Source organism: Rhineura floridana, chromosome 7 (genome assembly GCF_030035675.1).
Source record: "Rhineura floridana isolate rRhiFlo1 chromosome 7, rRhiFlo1.hap2, whole genome shotgun sequence".
In the NCBI taxonomy this organism is placed as follows: Eukaryota; Metazoa; Chordata; class Lepidosauria; order Squamata; family Rhineuridae; genus Rhineura; species Rhineura floridana.
The window spans coordinates 70,480,941-70,500,968 of NC_084486.1; the positions used below are offsets into that span (position 1 = coordinate 70,480,941).

Genomic DNA, 20,028 nt, shown 5'->3' on the forward strand with positions numbered 1-20,028 from the left:
CAAGGTGGAATTCTCCCTTCCCCCTGCACAACTTTTAAAGATACAGAAGACCTCTTGGTTGCCAGGCCCAGTTTTTCTCATTAAAGTGTTGCAAGAACACCTGCACTTGGCTGACTTTCTCTTCTCCTAAAGATACAGGATCCGTCTCAGGCCAGGAACCTGGCAACCCTAGTCGTAGGGCCTGCCACCAAGAAAGAAGGCTAGTGTCATCTTTGCAGTTACAGATTGCTGCACTTTCTGAGTTGTGCAGAATTTTTGCTTCCTAGACTTTCCATAGTCTCTTGAGAGCATTAGAAAGCACCCCAGAACTACACATGCTGAAAAATAATTCTGCAGCCTTCCTTTAATTCTGCTAGTCTTCAAACTCTAAGTTTCTCTTGCCCGTCCTTCCTCTTCTCCAGGAGATGATGGGTCCCATGCTGGCCTTCACTCTCCAAATGACTAGCCTAGAAGAGTATCCTATTTAGGGCAGAGCTTGAAATATTACTTTTAAAAAGGAATTAATTATAATTACTGTTACATGGCCTCAAAAAGGAATAAATTACCATTACAAATACAATTGTTCTGAAAGGAATTGATCACTTTACTGTTACTCAAAAGTAATCACTGCAATTACACTTGTTATTTTAAAAAAAACTAGAGTGTCTACAAAGTGTTGGCCTTGGCTGCTGCACACTAAGTTGCCTAAAACAACATTAAAAATAAACACACACACACAGGGGTAGTAGTAGCATCCCTGCCATGAACCAAGATGGCAGCAGAGGCTTCAGCTCCTTAGGGAAACCTCAGCTGCCATCTTTCTTAAGGGCACTGCTGCATGCGCAACCGCAGAACAAGGTAAGTTAAGGAAGGGAATGACGGAGCCCTGAAGCTCTTGCCGTGTGCGAGTCGCGGAAGGCGAGCGCGGGGCCTGGGGCAAGCTTTTGCCCAAGGGCTCCAGCATGGCTGGTGCTGAGTGCGCACATGCATGTATGTGTGCATGCGAACATGCGTGCCAGGGCCCAGGGCAAGCTGGGGCCCAAGGGCCCCAGCATGTCTGGGGCCAGCCCTGCTTATGGCAACCCTATGAATAGGGTTTTCATGGTAAGTGGTATTCAGAGGTGGTTTACCATTGCCTTCCTCTGAGGCTGAGACTCAGTGACTGGCCCAAGGTCACCCAGTGAGCTTCATGGCTATGTGGGGATTCAAACCCTGGTCTATCAGGTCATAGTCCAGCACCTTAACCACTACACCACACTGGCTCTCATAACATTACAATTACTCCTCAAAAATAATAAAATTACTCCTTGTTCTATTACAATCAAAATGTAAAAGAATTACCCACTTGTTCCTCAAAAAAGTAATGAATTACAAGTAATTCTTTTTTGTAACTAATTACTTCCAAGCTCTGTTTTAGGGTGGCTAGATGCAAAAGAGTATAGGTCTCTTGCATCTTTAATAGCTGTGTAGAAGAGGGAATTACAGCAGGTACAGCTTGTTAATAATCTGCACAACTATTAAAGGTACAGAAGCCCTATCTTTTTCATCTGGACACTCTAATGCTATTTTAATCTTTTACTTTTTCAAATGTCGAAGCATTTAATTTTAAAGAAATCCATAAATTATCTGCAATTACATTTACTGGGATCATGTTGTTGATTTGTTCCTTGGGCAAAATGAACCAAGGGTGATTATATGAATTATTATTTCTAATTCTAGTGGTAGCCCTACAGGGTAGCATTTCTTTTGGATGAAAGTGCACTATACAGACTTGTGCTGTCTTTATAACATTTATTGTATTTACAAATGCACAAACAGAGTATAGTTAAGGCAAATAGACTCCTTCAGCAGACAGCACAACCAGTTATCTTGCATCAGATTTTCAGACAGCAGCTCTTGCAACCACCACAAGGCACTGGTTGCAAATTATTCAGTCAAGTTTCCCGCATTTTGGGAAATGGCAGGAGTCAGCACACCCTGAGTGCAATGGATGAGCCTCACCATGGGGAAACCTCCTTTGTGATCAAGGTATCTCCCCTGCTCTGGTGCAGCTAGCTCAGGGCAGAGTTTGGAAAAGTTACTTTTTTGAACTACAACTCCCATCAGCCCAATCCAATGGCCATGCTGGCTGGAGCTGATGGGAGTTGTAGGTCAAAAAAGTAACTTTTCCAAGCTCTGGCTCAGGGATACAGAACATATGACTATCCATATGTTGCTGGACTACATTGCCCATCATCCTTGATGACTGGCCATGCAGGCATGGGCTGATAGTTGGGAGTCCAACCTGGGTGTTGTTAGGGTTGGTGCAAGGGATCCAAGCCTTGGTTTTTCATGTGTTGAACCCAGATCTCTTTCCCTCCCCCCTTTTTTTTTTTAAAAAAAACACCTTTTTAAAAGTACTTACAAGGTATCTGGGTGCACTGCAAAGTACAGTGGTATTAAGACTGCAACACCACTGTCTTAATTAGCATATGCAAATTTGTGTCATGGTCCTATGCCCCAAGTCCTTTAAATATCTAGCAGTGCCCTTGAGTCTAACAACTCCTAGAGGGTCACAGGTTCCCCATTCCTGCTATAGCTAATAAGCCATGCTTCTTTAGGTTCTAGGGCATGGGACCCCATGTCAGTAGTGATTGCTATTGCTTGGCCAAGGACCTCTAGGGATGTTTCCTTTAAGCAGAAGCTAGTGACAAGAAAACAGGCATTTTCAGTAGCAGCCCACCAACTGCAAAACACTCTCCCCAAGGAGATTCACCTCGCTCCATCATTTTCATCTTACCAGCGCTAGGCAAAGACATTTTTGCAAAGCTTGGAAAAGTTACTTTTTTGAACTACAACTCCCATCAGCCCAATCTAGTGGCCATGCTGGCTGGGGCTGATGGGAGTTGTAGTTCAAAAAAGTAACTTTTCCAAGCTCTGCATTTTTGCTTTCCCAACCCAAGGAGTTGGGCACTGATATGGGTCATTGATATTGTGTTGGTTTTGGTGGTCATCTGGCAATAGTTGGTTCAGCTTTTTGTTGGATGGGAGGGTCTTATGATTGCTTTTCGTGGATTGACTTTTATTGTATTGTTTTTAAAAATTATTTATTTTTATGTATTGTGCTTGTTTTGTATTTTTATTCAAATCTTTATTGTTACGATCAATGACTAGCATAGTTTTGTATTTTTATTGCTATCAGTCACTTTGGGACTTTGTGTGGGAAGAAATGTACAAATTAAATAATACGATACAATACAATACAATATAATATAATATTGTTATGAGTTTGGGGGGGTTGGAATGGATGATCCCTGTGGGTCCCCTTTCCAGCCTCTGATTTGGAGACTTGCGCCTGGGGGTAAAGAAACTTGCTCTGCTGCTCAGATGAGTCTCTCCTTTGTTAAACAAATAGAGTGGCCAGGTAAGATGATGGGATTATCGGTTGCCCAGCAACCGGTGAATGGGCCAGGAAGACCCTTTTGTCATTGAAACTCTTCAGGAGAGCATCCCCCCACCCACCTGGAAACCAAGAGAGGCTTGTAGTTTTAGTTGTGTCTGGAGAATTCCTGGGGACTGGAGGCAGGCGGAGAGACTGGCTCTCTGCACCATGGCATTTGGTGTGCCTCCTGTAACCCTGATGGAAAAGCTGGATATTGGACTGCTGATGCCTTGAACCTTCAATATCTTAAGCTCAGGTTGGAATGTGTGTAAATAAATAAACCATATTTAATAAAGACACCACAGTCTCCACTGACCTTCTTCCCAAAGAAAACCAAACCCTGGATGAGCACACGGACCCCGGAGATCTCACCATTTGGAGATTGGGGAGGCACGCAACAATATAATATAATATAATATAATATAATATAATATAATATAATATAATATAATATAATATAATATAATATAATATAATACTGTAAAATGTTCTAATCAGCCTCTTGGTGAAGTGGTGCTTGGCCAGAGCTTCCTGCCTTGAAAGGATCACAAACCTCTTCAAATCTGCTGCCTGTTTTTCAAGAGTCCTTCTTTCTACTTCCTGCTGCTCTTGAATTGATCCCCAGGCCATTTAACCTATGGACCAAATTAGATATATGGCCTTGCACAAACCTTTATCCGGTATTCTGCCTTTTGCCTGGGGGGTAAATTCTGCAGTATGATAAAGGCCAGTTCGCTCAGATTGCCAGCCTTAAAATTCCCCTTTCCCTCTATCATCCCAGTTACATGTACTGGGCATAATCTCAAACCGAGGCAGTCCCTCTGCAATTTGTAGGTTTCTGAGGTCCCTTCTGCTCTGATGGCCTTATGGCTGGTCCAGAGGCTGCAACTAGAGTAGAATGCCATGGGCTTTCTGGTGAGTGGCACCAGTTATAGAGGGCATATCAAGTCAGTGCTAAGGGATCAGTACTGACTACCTATTAACCACCAGACCAGTTTTAAGATTCTGCTACTTACATATAAAGCCCTAAGCATCTCTGGACTGTTACCTGGAAGACCGTTACACTTCATTGCTTTGTAAGGGCACTAATATGTGCAAATGGAACCCAGCTAGTTTTGCCATGGCCTGACGATTATTGGCTTGTGGCAACATGGAGATAGGCTTTTTCACTTGTGATGCCAGTGTTGTGGAATGATCTCCCTGTTCAAACATAAGAGGCCTCTTCAGTATTGGCATTCCACAGCCTCTAAACACCTATTTTGAGCACTCCCATGATCTCCTGACTTGACCCTCCTGCTTTAATTGTTTTAATTGCTATTTTAACTATTTTAATTGTTGTGCTATTTTAATGGCCTTGTTTTATTGTGCATTTTAATTGTGAATATTTATTTTAATGTGTTCATGAAATGTTTTGTTGTGTATTTTAACTTCAGCCACAGCAGGATTTTGTGTTTGATTCAGTTTCTCCAACTGCCCTGAGTGGTCCCTAATATCTTGCCTGTCATCACCACTTCACAGTTTGCTTCATTCTACTTTGTTTTTAACCCACTCCATTTGTAAATTGGTATATCCAGCCAAACTTGTACACGTTTGAGTCCCATTCAAACCAATAGGGTTGAAATGTACTCAGGCAGCATTGATAGGATTGTGCCCAAAGCTAATTTCTCCTTTCATGGAGAGAGAGAAAAAGCAAAGAAAACTGTTGGCACTATCCTTCTGTTACTATGCAGCTAACACAGACAAATAAATTAAATAATGGAGCAAGCCTGGCTGAAAAAGAGCAGGCAAGAAAGTAAATGAGCAGAAGGCATATAGTACTGTGCACTCTGATAATGGTAGTCTGCAGTAATGTAACTGAGAACAACAGTATTGACTTGTAGTCCATTAAGAATCAAGGTGTTAGCCTTGTTTTCAAGATTTTACAGTAGCTTTTAGTCCTTTTTTTATCTTCATTAAGGATTTTAAACGCAAAGGTCTTTGCCTACATTTAAAATACTTTCCCTGTGCTCTGAAGCATCATAGCCCTTTGCTAATGGATTTCTGAATGCCGTTTTCATCATTCAATTTTTATAGGTCTCTTCACTTCACTTCCTTCATTACTATTACTATTATTGTTATTAGTATACATTTTGCCTTTGTGAGCGCTGTAGGTCCTTTAAATATTTACCCCCTTCTTGTTTACCATTAATGGAGTGTAGAAGTGATTTACCTATATAAAAACAAATAAAAGCCTAACCCAGTTTGTCTGATACTTATTTGTATTATACTGTGACTGCACAGACTCTGTAAGTTGAATTGATAGCACAGAAGAGTGATGCATTATTACCATTTGAGAACTATTGCTATGAAAGAAAGGATGTTTTGCTAGATAGATATTATATTGCAACAAAACTAGATGATGTGTTAAAATGTGCCCTTTTCTTACCTTAGAAATGCCATCTGTGTATGGGGTGAGGGAAGTCAGGATCGGGACCACAGTGTATGGGAAAAGGGGCTAAATAAATTTTCTGGTGCCTGCTGAAAATCACTGTACATGAGTTTAACATGTCACCTAGCTTGGCTCTTTGTATCATTCGATTCCATAATGTCAGAAGACAGAAATTCAGATACATCTGACTTCAACAATTATTTTTTCAACAAGACAAGCTATATACACTTTGTCTACTTCACTCAGCCTTTCTTACATTATCTGTAACAGAGTAAATGTAGTCATTCTGATATGATACCCAGTTTGGGTGCTGGACTCATCAACTGCAATATTCCATTGTATTATGAATTATCTTAACCACTGTAAAATATGTAAAATACAAATAAAATGACAGTTGGCCCAAAATAAATATAGTCATTTTGGAAAGGAAAACCAAAAACCCCAAATATCACAGAGCTCCATTACAACACCACCAGTGTAGCAGAATACTCAGCATTCTGTGAAAGACACGCACCCCTTAATAGCTAGGTACAAGTAGGACTGGACAGGGAATCAAGGCCGTTCTCTATATGCCAAGCCACCTTATCACAGAGAGGAACACACAGGCAAAACTGTAAAAATGAAATATACATTGTCCAATCTTTGTTTCACTCAGTCACTGAACCCGCCTTGCTTTTTAAACCAGACTACTATAGGAATTTAAACTTTGTTTCATGTTCTGTAAAGTATTCCCTTCAGCTGTCCTTGACACCATTTTAACTCCTCCTCTTTTCCCAGCAGGAGAATGTCAACAGCATTATTTCAGGAATATCAACTGACCATCAATGACCATTAAGCAAGCATATTGATCAAGCTATATAATATTCTTGTGTGTGTGTGTGTGTTCCCTTGACACAATAGAACAGCTGGTCCCATAACTATAGTTTGAACCCTCTTTGTTCAGTGTTTGCAAAATGTGCTATAGGCATGTCATGATGACTCCACTATTAAGTTCAACCTTGGAATATGTATTGCAAGGACACTGGGAGTGAAAGCTACTGACCTCACTTAACCCTGACCCTGGGGAAGATTGAACTCTATTTGGTCATTGCCTCCCTAATGAGACTGTCATCAGGGTGCCATTCAGTGCCTAATGGAATTTAGACATTCCACTAAACACTCCGGACTGCCACTACTAATATGGCATTTATTTAATAATAAATACCTCTGCTACTGTCTAGTCTTGATCCATCCAAATATACTAATTTAAACCTTATGTTAATTACTTTCCACTGCCACTAATATCCATGAATAAATCATGCTTTATCATTGTTATATTTCAGCTACTGTTAGTATAACAGCCTTGCTTCTTTATGAAAAGTGTACTGCAACTTTGCTTGTCAGAAGCTGAACAATTCTGATTGTTTTTCACAATTAATTTAGTCATGAAAGATACTGAAAATTGCTGATGTGGTACCTGCACCCTTTATGCACCATTTATTTATTTATTCATTTAAATTGTTATACATTGCACTTTCACAGGAGATATAACAAGGTGGTATACAACATAAAACAACAATAATAACATTGGTAAAAACATCAGTAACATGTCAATAAGAACTGATTGATAAAAAATTTCAAATCCCCAAAGGCCTGTCTGAAAAAGAAAGTTATTAAAAGATGTCTAAAAGAAAGCAGGAATGACTCCTGCTGAACTTCTGTTGGCAAGGTGTTCCACGGAACAGGACCTGCCACCCCAACAGCTTGGTCTCTGGTAAAGGATGACCGAACCTCAGGGGCATGAGGGACCACCAAAAGCATCTCATTAGAAGATCTCAGTGATCAAGGTGGAGCATAAGGAACCAGGCAATCCTTAAAGTATGCTGGGCTGAAGTTGTTTAGAGCTTTGTGAATTAACATAAGAACCTTGAATCTTGCCCAGTAGCAAATTGGAAACCAGTGCAGCTCTCTCACAAAATGATTAACATGGTCCTGTGAGCTACGCAGTTGGGCCACTGCATTCTGCACTAGTTGTAGCATCTGGACCAGATAAAAAGGCAATGCCAGATATATTACCCTAACCCCCAATATTTAGGTCACCAATGCATGGACCACTGTGGTCAGGCTATCCTTCTCCAGAAATGATTAGAACCAAAGATGGTATAAGCCACTCCTAGTCACATAGGTCACTTGGGCCTCTAGTAGAAAAGATGGATCAAGGAGTACCCCCGAGATATAAAGCTGCTCCTTCATGAGGAAGTACACATTTAATTTAACTGAAGCTACTGTTTTTGGAGAGATGCCCATTACAAAGGCCTTGAAGGTCCACTTCCAAGACAAAACACAGGACAACCTCCAGACACAACAAATTATTCAAAACAGGAGATGGTTCTGATGTTGTTAATCACCTAATTCTCCTAATACAAACCTGTCCTGCATGTAATGCTTGGCAACATTACAAAGCAAGTGTCATTTTTCCCCAAAGTACTTCTCTTCCTGGCACTTTGAGCAATCTCAAAATGTGTAGGGATCCTGGTAAATTAATATTTTCCAGGAAGCCTGAGTCCTGTAATTTGTAAGATGCCTTGGAAATGACATCCCCCAGGGCATATCTGTGCTATTGATTTACTTAATAAATTATCCACTTTTCAAGATAAAACATTTTTCCAAGGAAGCACACATTCTCTGATTAAAACTGGCAAAATGCATATACATTATTACAATAAAGCATTGTAAAGCAATAAGCAGGAACAATAAAATCACAACTTCTATTTCAGCAAACCAGAGACTAAACAGGTCACTAAGAGGAAAAAAAATGTATACTCTGCTTTAGGAGCAGGGTACTTATGGCCCTCCAGATGTTGCTGAACTACAGCTCTAATCAGCCTCAGCAAGCATGGTTAACGGCGAGGGATGATGGGAGTTGTAGTTCAGCAACTTCTGAAGGACCATAGGTTCCCCACACCTGTTCTATCTCCTCAATCAAAGACAATAAAAAAGAATGTTATTAAGGGCTACTGAAGGGGGCAATTGTATTTCCCAAGAGAGGAAGTTCTACATTTTTGGGGACACCACTGAAAAGGCCCTGTCTTTCATGCCCATCAGTTTAACCTCCCAGTGCCTCTGTAGCTGCTCATAATAGACTGGCAGGTTTTTACAGACTGAGGTACAAAACAACTGCCCATAAAAACATGCCAGGGGTTTTTAGTCCATCACCAGCACTTTGAATTGGGCCTAGAAATGAATAGGTAGGTGATATGGTCTGGGCATTTAGCCTTTCTGCAGTCTGCCCCAGCTGAAGCTTCTGAACCATCTTCAAAGGCAGCCCTACATAGAATGTGTTGCAGTAGTCCAGTCTGGATGTAACCAGGATATGACTAACTGAAGCAAGATCTGCTATATTCACATGGAATCACAGCTGTCAAATCTGCCTAGGCTGATAAAAGGGACTCTTAATCACCACTCCCACCTGTATTTCCACAGGTAGCACAGAGTCTAAGAAGACCCTTAAGTTGCAAATGTAGTCTTTTAGAGGGAGTACAATCCCATCCAGAACCAGCTGAAGCCCTCTGGAATAGATAGCCTTCCCACCCACAATACCTCCATTTTGTCTGGATTAGCTTCCAATTTGTTAGCTGTCAACCATATCTGGCATATTTGTTCACTGTCAAGCATATCTTTAAAAGGTCAGCAGAAGTATCTTTCCCCTATAATGTTTTTGGTTTGTCACAGACACAGGAGACCTACTGAGGGAAAACTGGCTTGGAGTTGTACCATTCATACACTCTGGTGAAAGTATGCTAACTGGGCCAGTCAAACTCTAAAATTAGAGTCTCCTTGTTTTACATCACCTGAGCAGCTTTCCTGATGTGCGTGTGTGTAATCATGATGTTGGGTTTAGCAGTTTTATAAAGTGAAGGCTGTGCAACAGAAGTCATTTGTTTTCAATATTATTCAAAATTTATAATTCAAAAGGTTGATGGTGGCAAGAATACCTATAAAATGGGTGAAACTAGGTGTTTTATTCTAGACGCTAAGTAAGTGACCCCAATTCTATATTAAAAGCAGCCACAAAAATTAATTTCCCAGTGTCTCTGAAACAAAGGGAGTAGAGTAAGTACTGCAAGGCAGTGTGCAAAGGTCAACAAAGTTGTAACCATTCAGAAGAAAGCTGCCATTGAAGAATGAAATCAGGCCAATGACTTTGTTTAGTGTTTTTTTTTAAATTAATATAGTGGAATAACCAGGCATTCTTTTGGAGACTACATAATGAGAAGGAACAAATGTTAACTAGCTACACAATAAAGATCAAGACAAAGTACTAACATAATGGATGGTTTATGGCAACACAGTGAAGAATACCGACAGGCCTTGACCAATGTGAAATTATGTATCTGCCTCTACAAAGTTGTATTTACTAGCCAGTACAACAGTGTACCACAATGTAAGATGTATCCATGTGTGCTTTGAAGCAGGGATGCTTAAGAAATTCAATTTCTGTGAATTCCAATGGAATTCACATTATTCACATCTCTTACACAAAGGTGTGGGTCAGAATGTAATTATCTTTCAGATTTCACACTCCTCTGAATTTTGTCATCTGGTTCTTTGTTCACAAAATGCACCAAAAGAGGTTAGAAATGTGTATTTTAAAATAAAATACATTTAGAAATACAGATAATGAGATAATAGGTAAGTACATAATACTTATATGTGCATTAAAATTACACATTTTCATGCAGATATTTTTTTAAAATGCAGATAAATGCAGAAATATAATGGAACAAACTTATGAATAGAACTAGGGATGAAGGAGAAATTTAATTCAGTTCACATTTAAAGCCAAATCTATCAAATCTACACTTTCTGAAACAAGGTGAGAGTCAAAACACAGCCATCCTTCAAAATTCACACAAATCTGAATGTTGTGATGCAGGTCTCCAGCCAAACAATGTCTACAAAAATGCATATATTAGGGGAAAGTGTGCATAAAAATGAATATATTCATGAAAATAACATACAAATATGCATTATATTTGGTGAACCCGTTTTGCGAAAATGTGTACATTAGTCAAAACTGCATACATAAATGTGTTTATTAGGAGAAATTTGCACTAAAATGTTTAATTTTCATGAGGGTTTTGCTAGTTTTGCAGAGTTGTGTAATCAAATTCAGTGAGACTTGCAGTGCAATCTCAAGTAGGACTGGGGAGGATGCAAAATTGTGGATCTACCCCCACTTCCAATATCGTGCCTGCTTTCTCTCCTCCCCTTGCCATTGGAATGCCTTAGTTTGAGGTCTGATGTCGCTTACCACTACCAGCAACACTGCTGACTTTAGAGCCAAGCCTGCAAATCTTTCACAGAGGCTTCCACAGAGAAGGTGCCCCCCACAACTCAGCTTTTCTCCATTGGTGGGGGGGTGTAATGTATTGGCCCTCCAGGCTTGCCATACCAGGAATTGCTGAGTCAGCCCCAGGCTGTGGCAGTTTCAGTTCCAGGCCTGCCTTACAAGGAGCGCCATGCTGTGGGCCTTGTTCTCTGTATATAATTAGTTATAGTATAGTAAAGTTCTTGTTATTATTTAGATCCTCTGTGTGGCCTCTTCCTTCATGATACTTTTCACTGGTGATGAAGGTGGGATACTGAGGCACACAGAGTGTTTTCTTCATGCATTAGAGGCTTAAAGGGAGAGATCTTTTCTCCTTACACTGGATTAGGACATCAGCTTGGGCCTTGTGGAAACCACTGCAAAGCACTCCAGGTTAGGGTTGCCAGGTCGGAACCATCCAAAAACCTGAGAAAATGGGGGTGGGCCCTAGTGATGTCATGGGGCGGGCCCTAGTGATGTCATGGGGTGGGCCCTAGTGACATCATTAAACATGATACATTGTATCAACCACAGTTGCTTGTAGCATACCATTCAAAAAAAATTCTCTGGAGATTAAAATAGAAATCTTACCTAAAATAGGGTGTTCCTAGGTCCATCTGAAGTGACAAGGTCATTCTTTCTCACAAGCTTAGGGTGATGCAAAATGGAAATGGACTGCCTTCAAGTTGATCCCAGATAGGGTCTTCATGGTAAGCAGTATTCAGACAGAGGTGGTTTACTATTGCCTTCCTCTGAGTCTGTGAGGCCGTGACTGGCCCAAGGTCACCCAGTGAGCTTCATGGCTGTGTGGGGATTCAAACCCTGGTCTGCCAGGTCACAGTTCAACGCCTTTAGGGAACATTTAATCTAGCTTACTTGCTTCTGGCAAGAAGGGTTTACGTGCCCTCAGGCCAGGCCATTATTGGAAGAAAGGAGCTCAGTGTTGCAGAGATGTTAGATGGGAGCACAGATGGATGCCCCTGAAGGCAGCAACTGTAAGGATGCTTATTAAGGAACTAAGCCCCATAGAACTCAATAGGACTTACTTCTGAGTAGATACGGTTGCAGCCATGTTAAGGACAAGGGAGGGCATTCTAGGCAAGCAGTTGGCAACTGCCTGTCAGCATTGTGCTGTTGCTAAGACTTGACTGGGGATCATCCACAAAGTTATCCATAAGGCACTGCAACTTTATGTGTTGGCTGGCTACTGCAGTGGGTGTCCCCTAATATTTATGGCCATACAAGCAGGGTGAGTGTAGGCAGCAATTGCCTTTCTACTTTACGAGGCCTTATATAGGACCGACAGGCAGCAGGAGAGAGGGGAGGACCAGAAAAATAAAAAAAATAAAAATAAAGGAAGAGAGCACCTTCTGCTAAGCAATAAGCATGTGCACTGTGCAATGCGCCTGCCTCCGTTTCCCCCTGAAGCTGCCCCACCCAGCCTCGACGCCAGCACCTTCTGGGCCAGGCAACCTTGGTGATCTCTGGGCTGCTTCAGCCCCGGCACCTCTCTGCCCTCCCCCCCCCCGAGAAAAATCGACTCATTTGAAATGTGGTGTTGGAGGAGAGCTTTGCGGATACCATGGTCTGCAAAAAGACAAATAATTGGGTGTCAGAACAAATTAAACCAGAACTATCACTAGAAGCTAAAATGATGAAACTGAGGTTATCATACTTTGGACACATCATGAGAAGACAGGATTCACTAGAAAAGATAATAATGCTGGGAAAAACAGAAGGAAGTAGAAAAAGAGGAAGGCCAAACAAGAGATGGATTGATTCCATAAAGGAAGCCACAGACCTGAACTTACAAGATCTGAACAGGGTGGTTCATGACAGATGCTCTTGGAGGTCACTGATTCGTAGGGTCGCCATAAGTCGTAGTCAACTTGGAGACACATAACAACAACTCAAGGATGTTGAACCCTGCCACTTCTCATTGTATGAGAGCACAATGTCTGCTTAAAATGCACACTTCCATTAAAAGATTTTTTGTGCTTTTAAACTTGGAAGAGATCCAGGGGCTAGATGACAATCAAAGAATCTCAGCTTTTCATAAATGGGAGTTAAAATCTGGTTGACTTTTGTTGAATCTTCAGAAGAAAATTATTTGTGGTAGTATGGCTAACATTGATTCCCCTTGATGTTTGCTACCTCAAGTGCTTTTCAAAACAATTACCATTATTATGAGTGGAGAGTCCTTCCTTGTACTTATATAAATGAGTATTTACATAGTGCAGTTGGGAATAAACTACACAGTGTATTCTGACTTGTTTCAAATTTTAGAGGCCTAGGTTTAAATTCCATTCTCAATTGTCTGGTTTAATCACTACTTAATTTTACTTTTTAAGCAATGCAGTGCAGTGTAAGCTCATCTATTCACTTTTAACTATGAGTACCCGATACTCAAAAAAAGCCAAGATTCTTCTACTTTTGACCAGCAATCTTCCCACAGTGTGTGCACCTGTGTGTGTAGAGGGAGCATGTGTGCAGCTAGAGGAGTTTCCCCCTTAGTTTTACTGTAGCTGATCACCCAGCATAACAAGCAAAGTAATTTTAAATAGAAAAGTGGCATGTCCTACTAGGTAATCAGTTGGAAGTAATCATCCAACATACCTTTGGTTGTACATGTTTCTCCTCTACCTGCACTTCATCTGGTTCAGATGGCAGTCCTGGCGATCTTAAAGTTTGTAAGACCCATAGCATTTGAAGCGGGAATTCCACACTTTGCATTGTTTATACTTAGCAGTGGTGGCAGCGACCGCAGCGTCTCTGCCTGAGGGGCCCCATCGTGGCCGCTTCCGCCCAGCGGCGCCCACAGCATGAGGGGTGAAGCAGGCGTCCTTTCCGGAGGAGGGGAACCGGCTCCGGGGCCAAGAAGGAGCTGGCCCAGCCTGGCCTCCACTGCCACCGCCTCTTCACGGCTCCTGCTGAGGCTGCCAGGCTGCTTGGAAGCTGTCTCAGGAGCGGTTGCTAGGTGCTGCCGCCACTGCTGAGCTCCATCGTGGCCACTCCCGCCCAGCTGCTGCTGGGGGGTCCCTGTGGGGGCGGTGGCTGGACGGGCTCAGTGGCGGTCCGAAGGCCTCGCTTGAGTCAGGTGGAGGAATGTCGTCATTGTCGTCCTCTGTCTTCTTGAGGCAGCTGCAGATGCTGCTTCCTCCTCCTGCGCCTGCGCCTCACTGGGAAAAGGCAGGCGGGCGGGAAGACGCTGCTTCCTCCTCCTGCGCTTGCGCCTGCCTGGGAAAAGGCGGGTGGGCGGGAAGAGCCTTCAGCAGCATACGCATGCATGAATCACGCATGCGTGCCTGAGGGAGACACTCAAAAGCCGGAGATCAACGTCTTCAAAGAAACTATGGCCAGAGACGGCCCACTTTTGCCAGAGACTCCGGCAGAAAACCGGAGATCTGGCAACCCTACTCCAGGTCAGTATGTATATTGTGGAATATGGCTACCCAAGGGCATCTTGAAGAATTTAACCCTGCATGTCCCATCAAGTGAGAAAGTTATGCAGCCAGGCTGGAGTTTTACTTGGCAGCAAATGGCATTACAGAGTCAGAGAAGGTGTGCTGTGTTACTCAGTGTCTGTGGGCCAGACACCTTTGACCTAGCCCAGGCCCTCGTAGCACCAGTAAAACTTGCTAATACATCTGATGAGGATATCCTGAATGCTTTACAAGGACATTTCTCTCCAAACCTGTCTGAAATAACACAACATAATTCTTTCTACAAACAAAATCAGGGCCCAACAGAGAGTGTGTCACTGTATGTTGCTGAACTTAGATGCATAGCGAAACACTGCAATTTCCCAAACCTTGAGGGGATGCTGCATGATCGCCTGGTCTGTGGGTTGCATGATGAAGGCCTGAAAAAGTGTGTTTGCGAAAGGACAGCTCACGTTCAAGACTGCATTAGAGGAAGCTCTGGCTACAGAAACAGCAGCAGCAAGCACCCAAGAAATGCGCTTGGCAAGAAACTCACCCTGTTCAGAAACCCAGGTGGCTAAAGATTCAAATCAACAACTTCTAGAGATCCACAGGCTGCAGTGCAAATGCTCATCAACCAGAGTAGATGCTGCAGGACCTGTGAGATCCAGACAAGTTTCTCCAGTGAAATGTAAGAGCTATGGGGGATCCCGTTAATGGTGTGCCTGCTGTTTCAGAGGTGCACAGTGTCGGTATTGTCAAAATGTTGGGCATATTGAGCAAATATGCCAAGCCAAAGTGGAAGCAGCTGCCCCCAGAAGTGTGGTGGAAAGGAAAACACCATCAAGGACACAATGCAGTACCACACACACTGTACAGATGTTTTCCCACATATGACAATGCAGAGGAGGTGATTAACCACATCAAGCCAGGACTGCAGTACTCTGCTAATGTGAGGAAGATGAAGGTGACAGTCACTATCTAGGGCACTCCATGCACCATGGAAGTTGATTCGGGCTCAGGTTATACTATCATCTTATTGGAAACCTACCAGCAAATATTTCCTTGTGGGGGCCCACAAATTGTCCCTTTCCACTCCAAACTTACTGATCACCAGGAAAATCAGGTTCCAATAAAGGGTGTATGTGAAGTTGAGGTGCATTACCAAACTTTCCATGGAACTTTACAGTTATTGGTTGCTCAAGGGCATCGCACCAGTCTCCTTGGCTTAGACTGGTTTGAGCCATTAGGCATTGCTCTCACGGGGGTCCACCAGATTGGTGAATCATTCTGGGACAGCATCCTAAATGATTTCAAAGCTGTTTTTGATAAAGGTGTTGGGAAATATAAGGGGTCTCCTATTTTGTTGTTCTTGGATCCTACTGTGGCCCCCATCCATATGAAACCCCATCGTGTTCCGTTCGCACTGCGAGCAAAGATTGATGCTGAACTTGATCGCCTCACAGAGCAAGGCATCTTGGAGCCAGTGACACACCCTACATGGGAGACACCCATTGTCACTCCATTGAAGGCCAATGGCGACATCCACATTTGTGGAGACTACAAGTGCCCTATCAATAAAGCCCTGCATCAGCATCCATATCCAATCCCAGTGGTGAGTCATCTTTTGGCATCCCTTTCACAAGGAAAAGTTTTTGCGAAGTTTGACCTGGCACAGGCCTATCAGCAGCTGTCTGTGGATGATGCTACTGCCAATGCTCAGACTATCACCACTCATCGTGGAGCATTCAGAGTAAAACGCCTCCAATTTGGTGTTTCTGTGGCCCCTGGAATTTTTCAGAGCTTAATGGAGGACATTCACGAAGGAGTACCAGGTGCCATACCGTATTTTGATCATGTCTTGGTTGCCGGCAACTCCATTGCTGAACTTGCCTCACGGGTGCAGGATGTACTGCACCATTTTGCTGTTGCTGGTCTCTGGGTCAAGCATGAGAAATCAGTATTTGGTGTTTCCCAAATTGAATTCCTTGGCTACAGTATTGATGCCACTGGCATTCAGCCTACCCCAGAAAAATTTAAAGCAATTCATGAAGCTCCAGTGCCCCGTAATAAACAGGAACTCCAAGCCTTCTTGGGAATCTTGAATTTCTATTACGCCTTCTTGAAACATAAGGCTACAGTGGCAGAACCATTGCATTGCCTTCTTGACAAGCATGCTGCATGGCAGTGGATAGCCCGCTATGATAAGGTTTTCTGTGATGTAAAACACCTGTTATCGTCTGACAGTATATTGGTGCACTATGATGAACGGAAGCCCTTGATTCTTACATGTGATGCACCTCCATATGGTATTGGAGCTGTCCTGAGCCACCAACTTGAGGACACTCGTGAGGTGCCTATCGCTTTCTGCTCCAGAACAATGTCTTCAACAGAATGGAATTATGCCCAAATTGATAAAGAGGCCCTGGCTATTGTGGCTAGCATAAAAAAATTCCATGACTATGTCTATGGTCGACCATTCACTATTGCTACTGACCACAAGCTGTTATTGGGATTGTTTGCCCCTAACCAGCAGATGCCTCAAATATTATCTCCATGCATGTTGTGGTGGGCGATTTTCCTGAACACGTATGATTACACATTGCAACATCAGCCTGGCAGGAGCATTGCCCATGCTGATGCTTTGAGCCACCTTCCTCTCTCTTCTGCTCGGGTTGATGAAACCCCTCCTCTGGATGTGCTGTTGTTAGAGTTACCGGAACCACCCCTCCATGCTGGGAATATTGCCACTGTGTTGCCCAAGGACCCAGTTCTTGCCCATGTTCTCAACTGGGTGTGGAGGGGATGGCCATTAGGGAAGCTTGAGGAGAAATTCAAACCATTTGTATCCAAACAACATGAACTATCAGTGCACAAGGGATGCCTCCTGTGGGGAAATAGAGTTGTCATTCTTACTGTGTTGAGACATCGGGTGTTGGAGGCCCTACATGTTGGACACCCTGTTATAGTGCGAATGAAGGCTCTGGGGTGCAGCTATGTATGGTGGCCCATGACATGAGGAAAGAAAAGATATGCTAAACCTTTGGCTAAAGGAACCATGACCATTCAGAAAATTTGTTGATTCTACCCAAGTGTGCGTGCATGCGTGCACATGCGTGTGTGCAAGAGACATAGACAGAAAGATAGATTTAAATATAAAGGTATCTCATGCTTTCTTCAAGTGCCAGGGAGATCTGAATATGTTTCTGACATCATAAAAGACATTATCTGTGCTTATGCTGTGTAGGAGTAAACATGAGCACAACAAATTATGATTCATTTCAGAAATAAATTAGTTTTTGCAAAATTAGGCAAGGGGGTGGCCTCTCTCTCTCTCTCTCTCTCTCTCTCTCTCTCTCTCTCTCTCTCTCTCTCTCACCCCTTCCATTTCTGAACTCCTCCTTCCCCACCACAATTGTGAAAGGAAGATATTAAAATGCAGCTTAGACATGATGATTAAAAGTTAATAGTTGTAGAATAAATAACAGTAACTATATAAATTGGCATTCCTATATGCATTGAACTCAATGGGTCTTACTTCTGAGTAGAAATTTATGAGAGTGCACTTTAAAACACCTTGTAGATTGAATCACAGCCCTATAATGCCTCTGAATGAAGAGTGAAAGATACCACGCTGCTACACATTGATTCTTCAATAGACAGTGTTGCTTAAACTTCATCAGTTCCGTTTGTCTCCAGTGCTGAAGATCAATAAATCACATAATTCAGTAAAATGTGTGGCAGATTACTTTAAACTCCTGAATGTATATGAAGCTTGCCTTTTACTGCTGTTTGTTCCTGGATGTTGATTTTTAAAATAATTTGCTACCATAATTGGGTAGTTTAATACACATAGCTGCAGGATTATATTTTTATTATGTATTATTATTTATTCAGTTTATACCCTAACTCCACCCTTCCTCCTTCCCACCTGGGCTCCTTCTAGGAGGAAAGGCAGGATATATATTAAATAAATACATAAATATATAAAAGAGCGCAATGCAGCAAACACATAATTAAAACAATATTATCAAAACATTCTAAAAACAGTTTAAAAACAATCACATTCTCTCAGCCAATATTTTCAGACTTGTCAGGAACAGTGTCTCTCAGCTATCAAATGCCTGGGTAAACAGAAATGTTTTTGAATTCCTCTTTAAAACATTTCACTTTAATTAATATGAAATGTTTCATTATCTAGACCATATATAGGCCTGAAAAGGTTGTTTATTTAGACAGTCTTTTCAACACCTGTTTCTTCTATATATGTGATGTATGGTACAATTCAATACATGTTTACTCAGAAGCAAGTCCCACTGTGTTTAACAGTGCTTACTCCCCAGTAAGTATGCATAGGACTGCTTACAGTACAATCCTATACATATTTACTCAGAAGTAATTCCACTATGTTCTATGGGACTTACTCCCGAGTATGGAAGTAAGCCTAAGGATGTAATCGTATGGACGCTTACCTGGGAAGTAAACCAGCATAGGATTGTGCTTTGAAATGGGAAAAAGCAGTGTGTGGTTCACTAGGTAGAGAGGTGGATTGTTATATCCTGGGCACTGGGTAAATCTCTCCCTCCACTTCCCTCTATCTCCCTGTAAAATGGGGGCATTGATCTAAGTGAGAGGTATGGAATGAACACAAGAAAGGATTTAAATCTCTACACAAATGCTTTGCAGTGAGATTCCATTCTCCTTCCCAAGATGTCCCAATCGGTTACATCTTGCTAAAATAATATTTAATAGACAGACCTGCAAAAGTCCAGGTGCCTTAGTGCCAGAACATCTAACAATTTGATGCTGTTGCCTAGTAATTTTAAATATTTTCTCCATACCCTCTGAGGAGTTATTGGAATTTGTAATGTTATCTCTGTGGGTTGCTTTCATACTATGAATAATTAGTAGTCTGCTATTTCATTCTTAAGTTGTAAGATGTCATGTCACAAACTGAACAGGTCATGATGAGCCACAATTTGGCTTTTGGCTGAGTCAGCCACTTAGTAAACTTAAATGCCTGTGCCCCTTATATTGTGCCATATTGTATTTTACTTAATTCCATCCCTTCTTTTAAAAATACTGTATCGCACTAGTACATCTCAGAATTTATCAGAAAACTTCATCCGACCTTTGTTCTTCTTCTTCTTTTTACCACCCCACTGAAACAATCACATATTTTTGTCCCATTAAGGCTACTTAAGAGTAAATTCTGTTGAACTTCTTGGGATTTACATTTGGGTACAAATTCTTTGGATCAGACTTGTACCTGCAATTTTTCACAGTCCAGTATTTAAATTTCCCTAAAACTGGGAGCACGGTGGCAGCTTCTCTTTTGTGTGATTACAGGGGCAAGGGGGGAAGATTTCTCTGAACACCTCGTCTGCACAGAGGTGGGCTGGTTAATATTTGTGGGCTCAAATCTATG

General features: G+C 42.1%; 1 pseudogene; it reads right to left on the minus strand.

Moving 5' to 3' along the window:
- Positions 1 to 1,910: 1,910 nt before the first annotated feature.
- On the minus strand, positions 1,911 to 2,019 carry LOC133389870 (U1 spliceosomal RNA; annotated as a pseudogene).
- Between the last annotated feature and the right edge of the window lie 18,009 nt (positions 2,020 to 20,028).